The 23,854-nt window shown below is 42.0% G+C and overlaps 1 pseudogene; it reads right to left on the reverse strand.

Annotated features, from left to right (window-relative positions):
- Positions 1-23,854, reverse strand: part of LOC142436586 (ninein-like protein) — a 91,141-nt pseudogene that overhangs the window by 20,310 nt on the left and 46,977 nt on the right.

Below are 23,854 nucleotides of genomic sequence, written 5' to 3' on the forward strand. Positions count from 1 at the left end.
ATTTGTTTTGCCTCTTTAATCATATCAGATTTGATGTAGGTTCATCGTATATTTAATATCATTTGATACATGAAAGCTAAGATAGATAACCCTTCAGAAACAATAAATGGAGTAACGGTTCCCTGAGGGTACGGGAAGGGGGGAGGAGATAACAGGGAGCTGAGAGCACTGATGACTGAATAACCCCACTCAATGGGATCGAACAACAGAATTGTATGTGAGTGGATATATTGGATGTGCAAGATATGGAAAAAAATAAAGTAAGGTTTCCTGGGGCGGGGTATGGTGGGCAAAGGAGGGAATAAATGGGGAGCAGATATCAAGGAGTTCAAGAAAAAGAAAATGTTTTGAAACGGATTGTGGTAGCAACTGTACAACACTGTTTGATGTGATTTAACTATGGAATGTTATACTTGTAAGATGTCCCAACAAAATGATTTTAAAATACAATAATAATAATAATAATAATAAATAAAGCAGTCAGGCACATTCCATACGTGTGGAATGAGGAATGGTGCTTGAGAGCACTGCAAGGACTCGCTTTCCGACCTGAATCACCACTCCGCACACCAGGCACACAAGGCACATCTTTGAACTACGTGTGTTGCTAGGGCTTGGAAGAGAGCTGGTCTGAGACTCAGAATTGCATTTATGCCATGACTCAGTCTTCATTTTGCAGTGTCAAGGATGGGACGTGGCAAAGTCATCCTCTACTCTCATTGTCACCCTGAAAATGGTGACAAACTTTGACATAAGGGACAAGACAAAAACCTGAATGAGAACCTCTGGAAAGAATTACTTTGCCTTGGAAACTGAGAACTGTCAACTTGCGCAGTCACCTGGGCTGACAGGAGGTCCGTGAGGCTGGACAGTCCACATCACTAGGCTTACTGCAACCCAGCTTCTTACTATTCTCTCAGCAGCAGACAAACATCGGAAGGGTCAACTGAGCCTTGGTGCTGCTTCTAAAATGGTTTCCATCAGAGGGATGGGAGGACAGTACATAAAAAGGCCACATTGTGAAACTGCTAGGTTTCATTAGCGATGGCATGAAGCCTAGGTCTGTGATCTGGTGCCGCAGTCCCCAGTCTCGAGCAGACCCAAGACTTCAGGGCCTTGTCTCCCAGGTTTTGGGTCAGTGGTTCGTGCTGAGGGCCATAAATTCTGTGTAGTTGAGGGGACACAGTGTCCATTTCCCTGGGGATGGCTGACCTGTCTGTTGTGTGGAAGAATACGTAGGATGCCTTAAATGGATGTCACAGCACCCTTGGCATCTCTGGATGTGGTGCAGCTGGCTGTGTCAGGCTCCATCCCACATTTCCCAAATGAGTCTAATGGCCTTTGGCTGTTGACTCACAGGATTTCAAGACACCAATCTGCCATTTGCAGGTGAGCAGGTTATGTTGGGGTCCAAAGACGCTGTACCCACATTCAGAGAAAACTTAAGGTTCCCAGGTTGGCTCTTTTAGCTATAATTCATTTACATTTTATTAAATAAATAGCTTTAGAGCACTACAAAACTGGGAGGGAGGAGGATGCAAAATGCTCGACTGCCAAAGATCCACAGGTCAGTGTCCACAGATCTCCCTGGGGTGAGGGAGTGGCCTGTCAGTGTCCACAGATCTCCCTGGGGTGAGGGAGTGGCCAAAACTTAGCACACAAAACCACTGTGTATCAGAGCTTTGGCAGCAGGGCTGAGAGACTTGCCACGGTGTCTGCTGATGCACAGTTGGGGGCACTGATCCAAGAACCAACCCCTGGCTATACAGGACTATGACAAAACTCTAGGGCAGCTGTGTTACCTCCTTGTTCTTGTCTTTTGAAGGAGCTGAGATTAATCAAACACAGTCTACACTGTAGGTGGAATTTGTCATAAACCTCAGCACTAAGAGGATCCTGAAGCCAGAGATATCTACTTTTAAGCAGATATGCACGCCTATGCACACAGGTCCCAACTGCTTCCAGTGCTTGACCTGTGTCCTGCGCAGGCGCCGCTGGCACAGGTCTATTCTGACGAATTCTGACACTCAAGGGGACAAATCTCAAGCTCTCTCTGAATATTAGGGAGTCATTAATATGTTTTAGATATAATTTATCTCTTTTATTAAAAGAGTTTTCACATCAACCAGCTTACAGCTCAGAGGACAATCTGTATAGAGACTGGTCTGTGACCTGGGCAAAGGAAATATAGCTCCTTTATTTACTGTCACATACCCTCACTCTCTCTGTCTCTAGCCTATGCTGAAACCTCACCACCAAGTCCCTTCATCTTAATCACAACTCTGGAGGTGGCTTTGGAACATCTACGAGTGATGGACATGCCTCTGATGAGGTCATTGTGAGATCACATAACTGCTGCCATTTCATTACAGTTGATAAAGCCCCCATCCCCTTCCATAAATTCCCAGCTACAAGGAACTCAGCCGGGTGGTGCCAGTGTGTCTGGGGCAGGTGTTTGTGCCTCAATATACCCTATGATGCTTGGAAGTGGCCCATGACACAAACTACGGGTAGGTCTGAGAGATAGCCCAGTTTGCTGGAACAAGGACTCCACCCTTTCCCCAAGAAGATCCTCTACCTTCGGAGCAATCTGCTGGGGGCAGGCATCCATCTGGCCGGAAACTAGATGGGCTACTCTGTGTCTTGTGCATCCATGTCTGTAGGCCTTCCAGCGCAGCCTGCAACTCATCATTGCGGTCCTGCAGGTCCTATAAGCAGAGTAGAGATGGCCCTGCAATCCCCATGCTACACAGCAAGGCCCAAGGAGCAATGCAGCACCGCAGGGTCTGCAGGATGCCCAGTGGAAAGGAAATTCAATTCCTGACAGCAAACATGTAACATTCAAACTATAAGTTTCCAACTATGCAGTGAGTTAAACATGACAGGGATAATTCAGCTTTCTTAAATCCTACATCGCCTTCTATCACTAGAATCATAGCAGGGGCTAAATTTTTTTTTAAAGTGAAGTGAATGTGGAGGAGAAATGCAGATCACCAACACCTGACTCAACAGGAATGTGTGCAAGTCCACCACAGTGATGGGGTATGGCCAAGAAAAGCAACTCACTGGTGTCCTTTCTCCAGAGGGTTCTGCAGCTTTGACTGTCAAGGCGTTGCCATCATCTTAAAACAAAATGCCACCCAGCAGAGCAGAAAGGCCACATGGATGGCTGAGGCCCAATGAGGCACATAGAGTGGGGGCTGCAGGACAGACAGGCAATGCTGGGAGGCTGCCCTGAATCTGCACCTGGCTGCAGTGGTCTGTCTGCACAGGAGTTGAGGAAATGCACTGTAAAAAGCACACTTGGTTGCCAGGGTTTAGAGGCGAATCTCCCAAGACACAGCTCTCACTTGTAGATTTAAGGGTAAGAAGGCAAGAAGCGCCTGTCTGTGGGACTATCGTGGTGTGAAGTCTCTTGGCATGGCTCTTCTGTATAGGTCTTTGTGATTCCCATTGATGATTAGGTGGGACTTTGCAAATAGGGCATGTCTAACACAAAACAGAGTGGACTGGTTCATTTTCGTTGCCACTTCCCTGGCCATAGGGATGTGTTATCTTAGAATAGGAACAGAGAGGAATCCCATGAACTTAAGGGACAAAGAACTACCAGTGGAGAACAAATGAGATCTCTGTCTAAAGACAAGAGTAACCAGAGGCTGTGAAACAGAAATTACTGGACAGACTGAAAGAACAAGGCAAAGTCAGAGGCTGAGGCAAGGAGACACGGGACAGAATTGAAGAGCAACACAGAGACTAAGGACTAGAGAAAGACTTGATTGAGGCGAGATGATACTGTGGACCAATGACTGTATCCTTAGTGTTTTCTGATCTTGGCTTGTAGTAACCCATTAAGTTCTCTAAAAAGCTCCCTTAATTGTGAGTATTGCCTGTGAGCTCTGTGCGACCAGTGCAATGGATTATAGAACACAGCACAAAAGTAGAATGCTGTGGAAGAAACAGTTACTATCAGAAAAGGGTAAAGAATGATGGAGGGTGGAGGCATGTCTGATCTCTATTTTGTGGCAATCGGCCTTGATTGATGGAGCTACGTAGGATTCTTCTCCTTGATGTAGCCAGAGGTCAGCTATGCACTCCATGCGGTTTACTCAGGGACCCTAGATCCCTTCGTGAAGGAATGTGAGGTGTGTGGTCACTTTCCCTTTTGTGCACCTGGGGATGGGGGACTTGGGACTCTTCAGACCTAATGAATACGGCAGCAGTGCTCCCAGGGACTATAGGAGTATGATTCTACCTGGTTTCTCCTTTAGGAAACGTACTCTGGAGGGACACTAGACATTGAACTGTGAAGAAGCCCAAACTGGCCCATCAGGCAGCCACATGGTAAGCGAGCTTTCAGACATTTCTGGTCTAGCCAGTAAGGTGTGTAGCTGAGGCCCCGGCATCATAGGGCAGAGAAGAAACATGTTTGTTATGCTATGTCTGAGTTCCTTCCCACAAAATATAAAATCTATGAGCATATTTAATTGCTATTTTAGGCCATTAAGTGTTGGCGATAATTTCTTATGGAGCCATAGTAACTGGAATAACATGTATGAGTGAGCCACAAATAGCTCATGGAAATAGGATTAAAAGGTAAAGGAATTTCCCATGAATTTTTGAAGCCCTTTTTCTGTAATTTACAAAGGTAAATTACAGTCTCTTGAGGGGAAAAGTATATTAATTTTAAGTGGGAGAGAAAAAAAAGTTCTCACAAAAATCTGTTAAGAAATGGATGGTAGAGACTTCCAGGAAGATGGCGACTGAGTAACACATAGCAGAGGAACTCCACAGAAATCTGTGCAGGAGAGTCACTAAGAGGGAAATTCCACACCACCAGGTCGCAGAAGGAGCATCAGAAAGATAAGTAGGCAGAGATCCAATAGGTTTTAAGGAGCTGGGTCTTTTGGCTTACCACAATGGAGGCCAGCTAGGGTTTGACCTTAGCCTAAGGTGACCAGACGTACCGCTTTTTAAACATTTTTTCTCGTGTCTATGGTGTTTTTAAAAAGTCCCAATTTTTGGAAAGAATGCACAACAAGTGAGGGTATATACGGTTTTCGGCTGCCATGTGGCAATTTCACCAGGATATGAGTTTTATCAGTGGTGTCCCGCTATACCAATGTTAAAATCTGGTCACCTTACCTTGGCCCGGCCACTGTCTTGGCTGGAGCCAGGATCATTTGTAGGCAACACAGGGGCTTTATCTCAACACAGCCACAGTTTGACACCATCTCAGGGCAGGGATTAAACCCCTCCAGCCCCATGGTCAAGGATCAGGTTCATTTATATTGATGCTTCAGTTTCCCTCTCTTCTCTCTATTCCCCCCTATCCCCCTGTCTCAGTGGGCTGTTTTTTTTTTCCTTCTCTTTTTTCTCTTCCCCTTTCTCTCACACAGCACTGCCAACATCCTGACCACTACCCTTAGCCTAGGGCATTAATGCCTGCACTCAACCCTGCTGGGCGAGCTCCTCCCTCTGCAGCATAACCGGAAGCTGGGAAAGCCCACCCACACTCCAACAGGGGATATCCTGCCCAACTTCTTCCCTGGAAAAGCCCACCTGCCGGTCCTCTGTAGTGCTTAAGACATGGCTGGAGAAATTCGGCACCCCTTCTTTGGGGGAAATCCTGCCTGTGTGCCTTGGGGAGCTCCTATCCATCCTCTGTGGGCCCACGTTACTGAGGGAGCTTCCTCCCGCCTGCTGTAGTGCCTCACAGACTAAGAAAGCTTATCAAACACTCACCAGCTTTCCACGGAGCAGTGGGAAACTCTGCCTAACCTACGCAGTGATCTACCTGATCAGGGAAATTCCGCCCACCATTCACGGTGCTCTATACCAAAGCAGGCAACCAACCAGATTTCTGTGACACTCCTGTTGCAGCGGGCAACTTTGCATGCCACCTGTGACAACCCAAGCCGTCATGGGCCACACCATCATGGATTCTTGTGAGATCACCCAGTAAAGCACCATCCTCGTGGATCCACAACAACCCAACCAGCATCTCCGGAGAGGCCCATCCAACTTGTTGACTAGGGAAAGAGTGAAGCCACAGGAGGACAAAGTGGTTGGCTAATTCCATAGTGAAATTAGCTGTAGCAGTTCGAAGAAGCTTTCCTACGAGTCTCCCAGAGAGAGCCAGTGCTCTTTGACTCCCTGAAAAATGGCACCTGGCTCCTCTAAAACAAACAGCAATCAGGCCCAATGACCTCAACAAAAAAACATGAGAAACAAACTTCAATGGCAGAGATGTCCTGAACCGAACGACATGCATAGAAGAAGCAGATATTTATCTGCCACATAAAGAATTTTTCAGAATACTTCTTGCAGTAATACAGGATATGAGAAAAACAATACAGAAAAAAGATGAAATGAAAGAGGAGATTAAGTCCATACACCAAAGGGAAATACAAGAGATCAGGGAAGAGATAACAAAAACTAGTAGCAGACACACAGACCTCGAGAATCGACTGGAGGAGGCAGATAATTGCACCAGTGACCTAGAGGACAGCCAAGGAGACTTTAAATGCGAACAAAAATCTAATAAGATCATTAGTGAAGCTGAAGAGAACCTAAAAGCTAGGTCTGATGCTATGAAGTGGAACAACATTAGAATTATTGGATTACCAGAGGAAGACACCACAAAGAAGTCAACTGCAACAGAGAGGAAATTCTTGGAGGAAAACTTCCCGAGCTTAATGAATGAAAACCTGGCAACCATTCAGGAGGCTGAAAGAACACCAGTCAGATTGAAACCCAAGAAGAAATCAAGGCACATCATACTTACTATCCAACTTTGAGGAAAAGGAGAAAATCATGAGAAGAGCTAGGGAAAAACAAGCAATCACATAGTTTCCCAAATAAGAATATGCTCAGACCTATCATGTTTCCCCAAAAGTCAGACATCCCCCCAAAATAAGACCTACTTACAGTTTTGCCTCGGGCTGAAATATAAGGCATCTCCCAAAAATAAGACCTCCCCAAAAATCAGCACCCCCGAAGCTACCGTAACTCTGGACTCTGGATCATAGTGGTGGGCACCACCACGCAGCTCACTATTGGCTGCAGCGCAGTCAGAGCAGACAGGTAGTACGAGGTCTCTTTTAATAAAACAATAAACGTGTACCACATTCTTCTCCATGGAAAAATAAGATATCCCCTGAAAATAAGACCTAGTGCATCTTTGGGAGCAAAAATTAATATAAGACACTGTCTTATTTTCGGGGAAACAGGGTATCAGAGAACACTATGAAGAAGAGAAGAGAGTTGTTGAGTAACATTGCAAAAATTGAAGGAAAATAATGCAAACCCAAGAATACTCTACACAGCCAAATTATTGATCAAGATAGATGAAGCAGTAATTGTCTTTTAGAGAAGGAAAAACTCAAAGAATACATTAGAAGAAACCCAGCCTGGATCCTTGTCGATCCAGTATAGGCAGAAGAACAGCACTCACCAAGCATAAGTAAGAGACTGCCACAGAGAACAACCTCACCCAGAGGGAAACAAAGAGAAAACAGCCCCCAAGATAGCATTGGATTAAGGGTGAAAAGAAGTCAAGAATGAAACACACACACACACACTACATTAAAAAGAAAGGGAGGTGGGAAAACACCCAACACAAAAGGTGTAAGATGACATCACAGAGTCCACGGATGGAAATAATACCCCTGAATATCTATGAACTAAACTCAGGCATTAAAAGACTGAGGCTAGCAGACTAGTTTAGACTAGTTTAGAAATACAACTAATCAATCTGCTGCCAACAGGAGACACATGTCAAGACTACAAACAAAACTAGGCTGAGAATCAAATGCTGGAGAAAAACATACCAAAGAAACAGCAATTAAAAAAAACCAAGGGTTGCAATCGTAATCTTGGATAAAACTGACCTCAAAGTGCAAACCATAAAAAGAGATGTGGAACACTATATATTGCTCAAGGGAACAGTAGGCAAAGAACCACTAAGCATTGTAAACATATTCCCCAAATGACAGACCTGCTGAATACGTCAAACAAATGCTTCAAAATATGAAAAAGGAAGTCACAGCCTCAACAATTATAGTAGGTGACTTCAATACACCACTCTCTGAGAAAGAAATATCACAGGGAAAGAAACTCAACAAGGAGGCCAGAGATCTAAACACTACAATTAGTCAATTTGACCTGATATATATTTACAGAACTTTTCATGAAAATACAAAATATTTCACATTCTTTTCAAGCCCACATAGCACATATTCGAAGATAGACGACATGCTGGGGCATAAGTCAAATCTGCATAAATTTAAGCACATTGATATCATATAGACTTCTCTCACTGACCACTGTGCCATAAGGCTGGAAATCAGCAAAAGGAAGATGAATAAAACAAGGCAAACAATTGGAGGATGAATAACTCTCTACTGAAAAAGGAGTGTGTACTGGCTCAGATCATAGATGAAATTAGGAAATTTCTAGAAACCAATGAGAATGAGAATAAGACGTACCAAAGCTTATGGGACACAGCAAAGGCAGTTATCAGAGGAAGTTTCATAGCAATACATGCACACCTGAGAAAGGAAGAAAGCCATATGATTGATATGCTGGCACAAAATTTACAGCAACTAGGGCTGAGTCAACAGCACAATCGTGCTAATAGCAAAAGAAAAGAAATAATAAAAATCAGGGCTGAGATTTAGGAGAGGGAAAATAAGAAAACTATGGAAAAAATTAATGCTGCTAAAAGTTGGTTCTTTGAAAAGATAAACAGAATCAACATATCGTGGGTAAACCTAACCAAAGAAAGACGGGAACAAATTTCAATAGCAAGAATGAGGGATGAAAGAGGGGACATTACAACAGACTCTAATGAATTCAAAATGACAATTAAAGAGTATTACGAAGGACTGTATTCCAATGAATTCAACAACTTGGAAGACATGGTCAAATTTTGAAAAACAATCCCTCCCTCGAATTTCCCAGAGGAACATCAAGAATGTCAATAGACCCATAGCAATAGAAGAAATAGACAAGGATATCAAGGGATTACCAACCCCAAATTCCCTGGACCAGATGGCTTCACAGGACAATTCTACCAAGCATTTAGGGAAGAAATGACACCAATCCTACACAAAATCTTCCAGAACATAGAAAAGACGGCAACCTCTTGAAGCAAGTATAAATATGATACCCAAACAGGGCAGGAATCCTACAAGAATTGAGAACTACAGACCAATATTCTTAATGAACACAGATGCAAAAATTGTTAACAAAATACTTGCCAATAGAATACAAATGTATATAAAACGAATACCATATATACTTGAATATAAGCCGACCTGAGTATAAGCCTAGGTACCTAGTTTTTACCTGGGAAACTAGAAAAACTGATGACTTGAGTATAAGCCTAGGGTGGGAAATGCAGGATGTGAATTAACACAGAGACCAGAGGGGAGAGACGGAGCGCAGCCACGGACACATCCTGACCAGTTCAGCTGCCAGCGTAAGTGAATCACTATGGGTGCTTCTGCAAATTGGAGCCTTCCACGTCATAGGATGGCTCTGATTGGTTAGATGTGAGTAACAAACATTCAAAGCCCTGAAGTATCAGTGGGGCTTTGAATGAACAGCGGAGGAACGACAATCACCTGTGAGATATTACACCTCGTATAAGTTAAACCCCAGTTTTTCAGCACATTTTTTGTGCTGAAAAATTCAGCTTATACACGAGTATATATGGTAATTCACCATGACCAAGCAAGATTCATACCAGGGATAGTTCAACATACGAAAGACCATTAGTATCATGTGCCACATTGACATGAAAAACTCTAAGAACCACATGATAATATTGATAGATGTGGAAAAAGCATTCGACAACATCCAACACCAATTCCTTTTTAAGACACGTCAGGAGATAGGAATGGAAGGACAATTCCTCAAGACCATACAAGCTATATATGAAGAACCAACAGCCAACATGGTAGTCAATGCAGAAAAGAGGAACACAATTCCACAGAAAAAGGGTCCAGACAAGGATGCCCCTTGTCCCCACTCTTATTTAACATCGTACTGGAGGTTTTAGCTCGCAGCATAAGGCAAAGGAGAGACATCAAAGTTATTCGTCTGGGGAAGGAAGAGGTAAAACTATCGTTATATGTAGATGACATGATTTTATAAATGGAAAATCCCAAAAGATCCAAAAGGGGCAGAGTGGCAGGATACAAGATCAACAAACAGAAGTCCACTGGACTGCTATACATATCAGCTAAAATAACAGAAGAGGAGGTCAAAAAGGTGGTACCCATCACAATAGCCAAGCACAAATTAAAATATCTAGGGAAATAGCAGACTAAAAGAACAAAAGATTTATATGAGGAAAACTATGGAACACTATTACAAGAAACCAAGAGTGATTCAACAAATGGGAGAATATCCCATTTTTGTCGATCAGAAGACTCAATATAGTAAAGATGTCAGTTCTCTCCTAGGCACTATATAACTTTAATGCAATCCTGAGAGAATTACCCTCATCTTTCTTGAAAGAAATGGAAAAACTGATTACCAAATTCATATGGAGAGGGAAGAAGCCCAGAATTAGCAGAGACTCCCTAAGAAGGACACAGTGGGAGGGCTTGCTTTACCTGACTTTAGCACATATTATAATGCCATCATGGTCAAAACTGGGAGGTATTGGTATAATGACAGATACTTAGACTACTGGAAAAGAACTGAAAACCCAGAAATAAAATCATCAGCATACAGACAACTCACTTTTGATAAAGCCCCCAAAATATCAAAAGCAGGTACCCTCTTTAACAAGCGGTGTTGGAAAAAATGGATATCTACCTGCAGAAAAATGAAGCATGACCCTTATCTGACTCCATGCACAAGAATAAACTCAAGGTAAATCACAGACCTTGAGGTAAAACTCCAAACTATTAGGTCCATCAATAAGGGAACTGGGACCAATCTGAGAATTTTGGCACTGGGAATACATGGGATAGCAGAAACAGGGAAGGACACAAATGCACATGAGTCACAAATTGACATGTGGGATACACTGAAGATAAAACATCTGTGTACATCAAAATAATTCACCAAGAGAGTAATAAGAGAGCCCACGGACTGGGAAAACATCTTTAGCCTGACACATCAGACAAAGGCCTTATTACTAAAATCTACAATACTCTGCTAGTTTCCAAAGAGAAAAAAACTAATTGCCCACCGAGGAGGTGGGCAAAGGACCTGAACAGCAGTTCCACAAGGGTACAAATCCGAATGCAAGGAGTTGGAAACAACCCAAATTTCCACCAACAAATGATTGGATTAAAAAACAGTGGTATATACATACAATGGAGTACTACACATCACTAAAAAGCAGTGATGACAAATACTAAGAGGACGCCTGGCCCTCCCACCAGAAGAACTTATTTCAAAAGACGGCATTGAATCTGCAGCTCCAGGAGAGGGACATATCTGATGGGAGCACATGGGTGATGATGAAGGGGGAGGAGGAGAAAGTGGAGCACATCCTGGCCCACCAGGTCTTGAGGACGATTATCCCGATTAGAGCAGCCAGTCCACAGAGAGGACCACATGGCCAGCCCCACTATGAGACATGACGCCCCTCACTGACCCATAGCTCTACCGGGGACAACACTGGAGACACAGTGTGGGAACTACGCCTGATCTGATCCCGCCACACCGAGGCAAAACACTAAGGGGGTGCAACAGAATAGCAAGGGAATGGAACGGCGAGGTCCTCAGGGAATGATGAAGGTGGACTTTGGGGCTAGGGTGTGGTACCCCAATTGATTGAACTGGAAAACACTCCTAAAGGCCAACACACAATCCTTGAACTAACTACAAACTTTTCTTTCTTGTGCTTTTTTTTGTCATTGATTTATTGTTGTTGGTTGGTTGTATATTGTTCCTTGGTATTTTTATGTCTTGTTTTTGTGCATGTTATTATCTCCGCTGGTCTTTCTAAATAAGATAGGCTGGATGAACAATCTGGAGGATAAAACAACAGGACCGACAGTTCAGGAGGGACATAGGAGAGGTGGGGGAAAAGGTAGTGGTGTTAACAAACCCAGGGACAAGGGAACAAGTGATCTAAATCAGTGGTGAGGAGGGGCTGGGAGGCCTGGTAGGGCATGATCAAGGGTAATGTAACAAAGAGGATTTGCTGAAACCCTGGTCGGGACTGAGCATGATAGTGGGACAGAAGGAAAGTCAAGGGAAATAGAGGAAAGAGCTAGGAGACAAAGGGCATTTATAGAGGTTTAGATAAAGACATGTATATATGCAAATATATTTATATATGAGGATGGGTAAATAGATCTATGTGCATATATTTATACGTTTAGTATTAAGGTAGCAGAAGGACATTGGGCCTCCACTCAAGTACTTCCTTAATGCAAGAATACTTTCTTCTATTAAATTGACATTCTGTGATGCTGACCTTTTCAACGCAACTGCTGAAGACAAAGCGGGTGCATAAGCAAATGTGGTGAATAAAGCTGATGGTGCCCGGCTATCAAAAGATATAACGTCTGGGGTCTTAAAGGATTGAAGATAAACAAGTGGTCATCTAGCTCTGAAGCAACAAAGCCCACATGGAAGACGCACACCAGCTTGTGTGATCACAAGGTGCCAAAGGGATCAGTTATCAGGCATCAAAGAACAAAAAATCATAACATTTTGTGCTTGCCTCCATGATATGATCGCTGAAGACAAATGGGTGCATAAGCAAATGTGGCAAAGAAAGCTGATGGTGCCCGGATATCAAAAGGTATAGCGTCTGGTGTCTTAAACGCAAACAAGCAGCCACTTAGCTCAGAAGCAACAAAGCCCACATGGAAGAACCACACCATCCTGTGCGATCACAAGGTGTTGAAGGGATCAGGTATCAGGCATCATCAGAACAAAAAATCTTACCATAGTGAATGAGGTGGGGGGCGGGGTGCAGATTGGAGATCCAAAACCCATTTGTCAGTCACCGGAATCCCCTTGCAGAGGGGTGTAGGGGAGGAGGCGAGCCAGTCAAGGTGTGATGTAGCAACAATGAAAAATACAACTTTCCTCTAGTTCTTAAATGCTTCATCCTCCTGCACTATCATGATCTGATTTCTACCTTGCAAGTCTGGCTAGACCAGAGGATGTACACTGGTGCAGATAGGAACCAGAAACATAGGGAATCCAGGGTGGATGATCTCTTCAGGTCCAGTGGTGAGAGTGGCACTACTAGAAGCGTAGAGGGAGAGTAGGTTGGAAGGGAGGAATCGATTTCAATGATCTGCATTTGACCTTGTTACTAGGGGGTGGACAACAGAAAAGTGGGTGAAGGGAGATGTCGTACAAGGCAAGATATGACAAAATAATAATTTATAAATTATCCAGGGTTCATGAGGGAGGGGGAAGCGGGGATGGAGGGGACAAAATGAGGACCTGATGCCAAGGGCTTAAGTGGAGAGGAAATGTTTTGAGAATGATGAGGGCAATGAATGTACAAATGTGCTCTACACAACTGATGTATGTATGAATTGTGATAAGAGTTGTGTGAACTCCTAATAAAACAATTAGGCCTCCACTTACTCAATGCAAGAACACTTTGTTCTATTAAATTGGCATTCCAGGATGCATACATTCCCGACATGATTGCTGAAGAAAAATGTGTGCATAAGCAAATGTGGTGAAGAAGGCTGATGGTACGTGGCTATCAAAGCGTCTGGGATCTTAAAGCGTTGAAGATAAACAAGCGGCCATCTAGCTGAGAAGCATCAAAGCCAACATGGAAGAAGCACACAGCCTGTCTGACCACAAGGTGCAGAAGGGACTGGTTATCAGACATGAAAGAACTAAAAATCATATCAATGGGTGCCCACCTCCCTGATACGATCAATGAAGACAAACGTGTGTGTAAGCAAATGTAGTGAAGAAAAGTGATGGTGCCCAGCTATCAAAAGATATAGCGTCTGTGTTCTTAAAGGTTCTAAGATAAACAAGTGGCCATCTAGCTCAAAAGCAATAAAGCCCACATGGAAGAAACACACCAGCCTGTGTGACCACGAGCTGTCGAAGGGATCAGGTTTCAAGCATCAAGGAACAAAAGATCATATCATTGAAAATGTGGGTGAGTGCAGAGTGGAGACTCAAAGCCCATTGGTAGCCAATCGGACACCCCTTAGTGAAGGGTTGTGGGGAAGAGATGAACCAGTCAGAGTGCAGGGTAGCAGCGATGAAACATATAACTTTCCTCTAGTTCTTAAATACTTCCTCTCCTCCACTATCATGATCCCAATTCTACCTTACAAATCTGGCTAGACCAGAGGATGTACATTGGTACAGATAGCAACTGGAAACACAGGGAATCCAGGACAGATGACTCATTCAGGACCAGTGGTGAGAGTGGCGATGCCTGGAGGATGGAGAGAATGTGGGGTGGATAGGGGGAACTGATTACAAGAATCTACATATAGTCTCCTCCCTGGGGGAGGGACAGTTGAGAAGAAGGCGGTGGGAGACATCGGACAGTGTAGTATATGACAAAATAATCATAATTTATTAATGATGAAGGGTTCATGAGGTAGGGGACAGTGGGGAGGGAGGGGGAAAATAAGCAGCAGATATTAAGGGCTCAAATAGAAGGCAAATGTTTTGAGGATGATGATGGCAACAAATGTACATATGTTCTTGACACAATGGATCAAGAACATATTGTGATAAGAATTCTATGAGCCCCCAATAAAATGATTAAAAAAATAAGAAAAAAAGTAGTGATGAATGCATGAAGCACATTGGAAAGAATTGGAGGAAATTATACTAAGCGAAGTAAGCCAAGCAGAAAATGAGAAGTACTATATGAGTCTGATGAGGAAAGCTTAAAAAAAAAAAAGTGCAAAACGGGCTTAGGGAAAAAACTATTGTATATAAACATTCCTGGGTTCAGGTTCAGGGAGTATGGCAGGGACCAGACCAAATCCAGGAATACATATGGTAGACAACTAAAAAGGAAGGGGAAAGAGAGAAAAAACAAAAACAAATGAGTAGTTGGGGAACAGGGCACTAACTCCCCCAAGGGGAGTGTATTATTCATATCTTCTCAGGGAAAGAGGGACCAGACTACAAAGCGGTGCTCTAAGATGTGAATGCAACATACTGGCATGAAGCAGGGAACCAGTAGAGGGGTCTGAGAGACAGGCCCCAATCCCAACTATGTGGACAACCACCCCTGCCCCCTGAAGAATTTACCTTAGGGGCAGCACTGAAGCTACAGCTCAGGGAGAGGGACATGTCTGATCAGAGCACACAGGAGCAAATGAGGGGGGAGGAAGAGAGAGTGGAGCACATCCTGACCCACCAAGACTTGAAGATGATATCCCTGCTCAGAGCAGCCAATAGCTAGAGAGGGCCATATGGTCAACCCCACTATGAGACATGACATCCCTCACTGGCCCATAGCCCTATAGGGGACAACACTGGATACACAGTGAGGGAATTATGCCTGATCAGACCCCACCACACCGAGGCAAAACACTAAAGGCGTGCAACAGAACAGCAAGGGGAGCAGAGCAAGGACGTCTCGAGGGAATACCAAAAATAGACTTTGGGGCCATGGTGTGGCACTCCATCAGACTCCACCAGAAAACACTCCTAAATGTCAATAGACCTTGAACTATTTTCTTGTTTGTTGCTTTGTTTTGCTCTGTCTTGGTTTGTGCATAGTATTATCTCTGCAGGTCTATCTAGATAAAAGAGTCTGGATAAACAATCTGGAGGAGAAAACAACAGGACCGAAGGTTCCAGGGGACATAGTAGAGGGAGAGGTGGGGGAAAGGAAGTGGTGTTAATAAATCCCAGGGACAATGGAATAACAAGTGATCCAAAATCAGTGATGAGGAGGGTGTAAAAGGCCTGGTAGGGCTCGTTCAAGGGTAATGTAACTGAGAGGAATTACTGAAACCCAAATGAAGGCTGAGCATGATAGTGGGACAAGATAAAAGTAAAAGGAAATAGAGGAAAGAACTAGAAGGCAAAGGACATTTATAGAGGTCTAAATACAGGCATGTACATATGCAAACATATTTATATATGACAATGGGGAAATAATCGATCTATGTGCATATATTTATAGTATTAACGTAGCAGATGGACATTGGGCCTCTACTCAAGTACTCCCTCAATGCAAGAACACTTGTTCTATTAAACTGGCATTCCATAAGGCTCACCTTCCCAACACGATCGCTGAAGACAGCACAGGTGCGTAAGCAAATGTGGTGAAGAAAGCTGGTAGTGCCTGGCTATCAAAAGATATAGCACCTAGGGTCTTAATGGCTTAAAAATAAAGAGGCCATTTAGCTGAGAAGCAATAAATCCCACATGGAAGAAGCACACTACCCTGTGTGATCATGAGATGTTGATGGGTTCAGGTATCAGGCATCAAAGAACAAAAATATTATTATCACTGTGAATGAGGGGCAGTGCAGAGTGGGGATCCAAAGCCCATCTGTAGGCAAGTGGCGATCCCCTCACAGAAGGGTCGCAGGGAGGAGATGAGCAAGTCAAGGTGCTGTGTAGCAATGATGAAACATACAACTTTACTCTAGTTTCAATGCTTCCTCCTCCCCACTATCATCATCCCAATTCTACCTTACAAATCCAGCTAGACCAAAGGATGTATACTGGTACACACAGGAACTGGAAACAGAGGCAATCCAGGACAGATGACCCTCTCAGGACCAGTGGTGAGAGCGGCGAAACAGGGAGGGTGGAGGGACGGAGGGGTAGAAAGCAGGAACTGATCACAAGGATCTACATATAACCACCCCCTGGGGGACAGACAACAGAAATGTGGGTGAAGGAAGATGCTGGACAGTGTAAGACATGGCAAAATAATAATAATTTATAAATTTATCAAGGATTCATGAGGGAGAAGGGTTAGGAGGGAGGGGAAAAAGGAGGAGCTGATACCAAGGGCTCAAGCAGAAAGAAATATTTTGAGAATGATGATGGCAAGAAATGTACAAATGTGCTTGACACAATGGATGTACGTATGGATTGTGATAAATGTTGTACGAGCCCTCAGTAAAATGATTAAAAAAATAAAAAGCAATGGATGGTAATTAAAATAGGAAAAATCCCACAAAGAATGGTGTCTTGCTAGGCACCCGGTTGAGTAGTACTACCAATCCCATGGGTGTCAGGGTAGAACTGTGCTTCACAGGGTTTTTGATGGTGATTTTTCAGAAGTAGATCACCAGGTCTTTCTTTCAATATCCCTTTCAATGTGGGTGGACTCAAACTGCCAGCCTCGCAGTCGGCAGTGGGATGCGTCAACTGTGTGCACTTGCAGCTCATTTCCCTTTCCACTGGGCAGCACGGATCTTGGAAGCAGCATCCACAGTCATATTTATCTGGTGGCCTGCTTCTTGTGTGGTTCTTCTTATATTCCAAATAGGTATTCTGAAAATGTCCACTGCTGATAACAAGTTGATTCTGACTCACAACGACCATATAGGGCAGAGAACTACTTCTTTCGGTTTTTGAGGTGGAAAATCTTTACAGGAACAGACGGCTTCATCTCGCTCCCACAGACTGGCTGATGGGTTTGAACGACTGACCTAGATTTTAACAGCACCCAAACATAGCCACTAAGTACCACTAGGACTCCTTTAGACACATCCCTACCACTCAGCAGTGTGAGAAAGCTGATGCCTGATATACAACGAGTCGAAGTCTCTCTGTCTTGAGATTTACTAACACAAAACCTAGGAGCATAGTCCATTACAACTGGTAGAGATGTGTGGAGCCTGAGCTAGAGCAGCAGGGCCTTAGCACGTCTACTTGGTGGCTCTCTGGAAGGATGGAAGTCAGACTACTGTTTTTAAGTTATCACTTGCTTAAGTGGGTGGCTGTGGATGTTGAAGGTGATAAGGAATCTGGGGAAAGTCTTGTGAAGTAGCAAGTCCACTAAGGTCTATCACAGCATTAAGAACAAAGGACTCTGGGTTTCTTACAGAGGCCACAGAAAGCCATTATGGTGTCCAGCAAAATACACAGCAGAAAAAAGTATCAAACCAAAGATAGCGGGTTACCATCTTATATTTCCTTTTATCAAAGGCAGCCTCACCAGGAAAATCAAGATGGACAGTTGGGAAAAAAAAGAAAAAGCTGAAATGATGCTTAAAGAGAAAGAACATTTGATAAATCCATTGTAGTGTCCACAATAGCAGTAAAAACTGCCACTGAAAGCGATCTGACTAAAATCTTATATTTGCCAAGGGCAGCCTCATCGAGAAAACAAAGATTACCAGCTGAGAGAAAGAGAAAGAAAGTTAAAATGATAGCTAAATTGGAGGAAAATTCAGCGACAAAGGGAAGAAGCATGGTTGTTGTGCTTTGCAATATGCATTGTAAATTACAGTGAAACTTTACGCTAAAATTTGGAAAAGAATGGGCGCTACGCAGGGGGAAAGGTCATGCTATTTCTCCTTCTGTAGAATGAGTGTAAGACACTGAGTTCAGCCAACAAGCAAGGATATCCCTGTAGCAATGAGCCCATCTGGTAACCTAATCGACCTCAAGAATCATTCTCTTGTCAAATGAACCGGCAGTCATTGGAGAAATGGCAGATTCTGGGGTAAATGGCAGCAATGTACAAGGTAAATCTGGAGTATCTCAGGAACCACGTAATAAAACAACCAAAACAATGATGGTGCAGTGCAAAAACTTAGCAGATAGGTTGACCTGTCTGGCACAATTTGAACACCAGAAATCTAAGCACAGTAATGAATTATAAACCTTTGGTAATAAATCGGAAATTCTTTAATTCCATAACAACAGGTAAAAACCCACTGCCTTCAAGTTGATTCTGACTGTTCGTGTCCCTATGGGAAGAGTAAAACTGCTCCCCATGGTTTCTTGGTTTCTTTTTTTACCCTAGAGTTCTGAGAGCGTACATGTTTATGGGAGCAATAGCTTGATCTTTCCCCTACAGAGAAAGATGGATGTGAATTGCTGACTTGTGGTTAGCAGTATCACACCAATCTGCACCACCAGGGCTCCTTATACCAATATGTGACACACGCCAACCGATAGATGGCATCGCCCTACTTTAATTAAAAAGGAAACAACAGAAAAGCACTAAGTCAAGGCATTTCTTTGAAACAGGGAAGAAGAGTCCCAAATAACCAGAAGCCTTGGGAATTTGGCAATACCAGACCAGCCCTACATGTACTTAAGGAAGTTTTCTAAATGGAAAGGAAAGAACATTAATCAAACACTCAAATGTACACAAAGGGGGAGGAAGGAGTCAGACAGAGATCTCAGAAAATAAGTACATATTACGACTACTGGATGTAGGGTGTACATTACTGTCACTGGAGGTTCACCAACAGAAAAAGGAGAGGGAACAGTAAACCAGGAATACTTAATATTTCACATTCATTGTTGATTGCATGCTAAATGTTACTGTAATTGCATGTTGTATAGTATAATATTTGTAGTAACCACTAAGAGAATATGTAAAGAGGAATTAAAGCTCATAACAAAAGATGCTAAATACAAAAATTAACAGGAAAATTGATAAAAAGAGAAACCAGATAAAAGAAACTCAAAACCCAATTAGCTAAAAGAATGAAGAAAATGTAAATAGCCAAAATATTGACACAAAAGGCAGAGTGATAGACTGGATAAAAAACATGATTCATCTTTTGTTACCTACACAAAACACACATTCACATTAGGACACAAACTGACTGAAAATAAAGGATGGAAAAAATGTTCCGTGCAACCAGCACCCAAAAAAAGGAGTGTGGTCATACTGATAAAGGCTATTACATAATAAAAGGGCTAATACTTCAAGAAGATACAACGATTATTAGCATATATTCACCTAACCTGTCCAAAAACATGACACAAACACTAATATCAAAGAAAAAAAATTACAGTGCCGCTATTAATATTTGTAGATTTGAAACCTTCAATTTCAGTTCTCGACAGAACATTTAAAAAGTGAATCAATAAGGACATTAAGAACATAAAGAAAATCATAAGCCAATTTAACTTAGAACACTCCATCCATCATCAGCAGACATTTTCACAGGATAATTTTTCCAGAACCAACTACAGATTAGGCCACAAATCTCAAGTTTTAAAACATTAAAATCATACAAAGCATACTTTCTGACCATAATGGTATGAAGTAAGAAATCAATCACAGGAAGAATAAAAATGAATAATTATTATTATACCAAAATTAAATATTGTACGACTAGAAAACAATTTCTCTATGTAAGAAATTAAAAGTGAAATAAAAATATACTTGGTATCAAATATAAAGGAAAGCACAACATACCAAATCCTTTGGGACACAGCACAAACCATTCTCAGAGGGAAATTCATAGCAATACATGCCCATATTTAAAAAGATGGATGAAAATCAATTGTTTAAATGAAAACTTGAACAAAAAGGAAAGGAAGAGCAAGAGGCCAAAGATACTAGCTGAAATGAATAATAAATACCAGTGAGAAAGAAATGAAATAGAATACAGTTAAACAACAGAAAAAAATCAATCAAACCAGAAGTTGGTTCTTTGAAAAGGATCACTGAAACAAACTACTGGATATACTGGGGGGGGCGGGGGGGGGAGGGCAAATAATCCAAAGAAATGAATCTGGAGACAACACAACATATTCATTGAATAAAGAATCATAACACTATGAAAAAGAACTGCAACAGATTTGAAAGTGCAGATGAATGGGACAAATTCCTGAAAATATACGACATACCTAAACTAATATGAATAGAAATAGGTTTAAGCAGAGTAATTATGAAATAAGCAATTCAGAATGTGATTAACCCCCTGCTCCACCCCTTCAAAAAAGACCAAAAATATATATAAAAAGAAAAGTCAATGGCAAGATGGCTTCACTGGGATATTTCATAAAAAATTCAGAAGTGCTGACACCAGTTCTATAGAAACTTTTAAAAACATTAAAGAAAGGGGACTAGAACATGTCCAACTGAACACATACACACAAGTAGATCCTTATGTAACAACCAGGATAGACTAGGCCCTAAGAAAAGACAGGTGGCCTGTGATCTCAGACAATGGCTTGAAAGTGAAGTAAAAGGAGGCTTCCATATATCAGAGACTGTGGGAGCAAGCAGAGAAGGGAAGGAAAGAGCAGGTCCACTGAAGAGGCGCCCAGTGGTCTCCTGCTACCCATCTGTAGCTCCATTCTGCACTGCTGGCTACAGCAACCCAGCTCCACTCCTCAAAGACTATCATTGTGAGCAGGGTCCAAAGCTTCACGTGTAATAAGCACGCAGGTCCCATGTGGCTTCCAGCTCTCCAAGCAAGCTGGCCTGCACAGTTCCCGGAGCATAGGTCCCAAAGGACCAGCCTAGGCTATCCCAAGGACAAACTTGGCACCATGATGGTTTTCCTGAAGATTGCCTGTGCTTTGACGGACTATGTTAAGAAGCTCTTGGCCTTAGGGAAGAATACACTCAAGTACAGTGTTCCTCCCCCTCCCAACTTTTCTTAGTACAGCCTTTTACTGCCCAAAGCCTTTTTTCCCTCCCCCGTCCCTCTTCTATTATTCATTTCTGGCACTACTCAACAAAGTCATCGACTCCCACAAAATCTAGCAGCCCTCCCAACCGTAATACCCGGCCACGATGCTGCAGTGGCAGCAGTCACTCCTGATTCATCAGAAGAAGGATTAACAAATGAACAACACTCAGATCTCAAGGAATTTTCTTAAAAAGAACAGGCTCTGAAACTATCATAAATTGAATTCAGAAAAATGTTGTCATGTACTTTCAACAAAGAGTTTGCGAGAACAATGGTCAGAATAGAAAAGCTAGATATCTTCAACAAAAACCTCTAAAAAGAAATGCAGAAAATATTAAGATAAGAGAATTAGGCAACAATTTAGAAGAACAGAGTAAGAGAATTGAAGAAATGGAAAGCTGAATTGGTGAGTTTGAAGGCATATCTCTTAACTCCAATTTATGAGTGATACAATCAGCTAAAAGAACAAAAGAATCTGAAGAAAACATAAGAATGAAGTGGGATTCTATCCATATAAGAAATTCCGGAATAATACTTCCTTAACAGAACAGAGGAGGAGAAAATAATTCTCCAGGAAGCAGAGAGAACCCAAAACACCACAGATCCCAAAAGAAAACACTGGAACATATTGTCGTTGAAATTTCCAAGACAGAAACAATTAGCAGGCTGAGAACAGCTTGGAAAAATTGTTTTAATTCATTTACAAAAACACTTTTATTGGCATATGACTCACATGTCATACAATAGCTCAATTATATTAAGATAAATTGTAATAATCATTATCACCACAATCAATTTTAGAACATTTTTTCTTTATTGTATTCATGTTATTTCCCCCAACCTCCCCTGCCACAGCCCCCAAAACCATTGTCTATATAGATTTAGTTATCCTGGATTTCATATACAGAAAAATGTATTTTTAAAAGCCTAACAACAATAACAAAGAAAACAGATTAAAAAAGCTCTAGAAAAGAAAGCAGAGGTTAAAAGAACTGGAATATATTTAAAATGAGTCAAAAGGGAGATGTATAAATTTTAACTTAAATACATCTGTAATAACCAATTTTACAATGCTATCTGTCTGATAACAGGGCTGTTCACATCCCATGGCTCTGGTCAGAGAGGATTCCCCAGAGCTTGCAAATGTTATCCACAACCTTAAAACCAGGTGTTCATAATTGAAGCTGATATCATTCCCTCCTTCAGATTTGAATTTCATGAGTTAAAATCCTAGGATGTTACAGGCTGGTGTGCTTCTTCCACATGGACTTAGTTGATCCCTCACTTAGATGGCTGTTTAAGACCAGCTTTTAAGACCCCAGATGCTATTTTTTTCTGATAGGTGGGCACCATCTAGTTTCTTCATTACACTTTCCTATAGCATTCATGTCTTGAGTGATTTCTTCATGAGGACGAGCATCAAATAAGGCCATTTCATAAGAACTAATTGTACTTAGATTGAGGCTAGAATTAAGTGCAAGCTCAAAATCCATTCACATATTTATGGTTCATCTGGCTCTGGTTCACCTCAGAGATATAATTGTTATTTTCTGTTAGAGAACATTATCAATCATCCCCTTGGGCATAAGGCAATTTTATTGATAGTGTAGTTAATTTAGCCAATGGTATAGAATTTAAAACAAAAATATGTCTTGTAAATTTAAATTTTATGTTTTCTTCCCATTGTCTCTCTTTTGTTGCCTTTAATAGATATTTTTATTAATTTATTTCTATTACCATCCTTTTTGTCTTTTTTCTCATATTTTTCTGTGTTACCAATGTTCTTAGGAACAAAGACACCGCTCCTCTATCTGTCTCTAGGTGGGTCCGCCCACATGCAGATACACCCACATGTGAGTACCGTGAGTGAACATTGTTACCCATGCTGCACCATGCTTTAAGACAAAATTTCATTTATTTGTCAACATAAATAAATATTTCAAACAAAACAAAACTGTAAACCAATATCCCTTATGAATATAGGGGCAAAATCTCAAAATCCTGGCCAACAGAATCCAACAATCTATCAAAAAGCTAAGCAAAAGAACCACAGCAGGTGAGATTGGTTCCAGGGATGCAAAGATGGTTTGAAATGAGAAAAATAATGAATGTGATCTACCATATAAAAAAGAAAAACAACCACATGAGCATTTCAATTGATTTAGAAAAGGTATTTGATAATATCTAACAGCCATTCTAGATACAAATACTAAAAAATAGGATTCGAAGGGAAATTCTCAATGAAATCAGGGACATATATGAAAAACCAACTGCCAGCATCTTACTCAATA

The sequence above is a fragment of the Tenrec ecaudatus genome, unplaced genomic scaffold (genome assembly GCF_050624435.1).
Source record: "Tenrec ecaudatus isolate mTenEca1 unplaced genomic scaffold, mTenEca1.hap1 Scaffold_426, whole genome shotgun sequence".
NCBI lineage: Eukaryota > Metazoa > Chordata > Mammalia > Afrosoricida > Tenrecidae > Tenrec > Tenrec ecaudatus.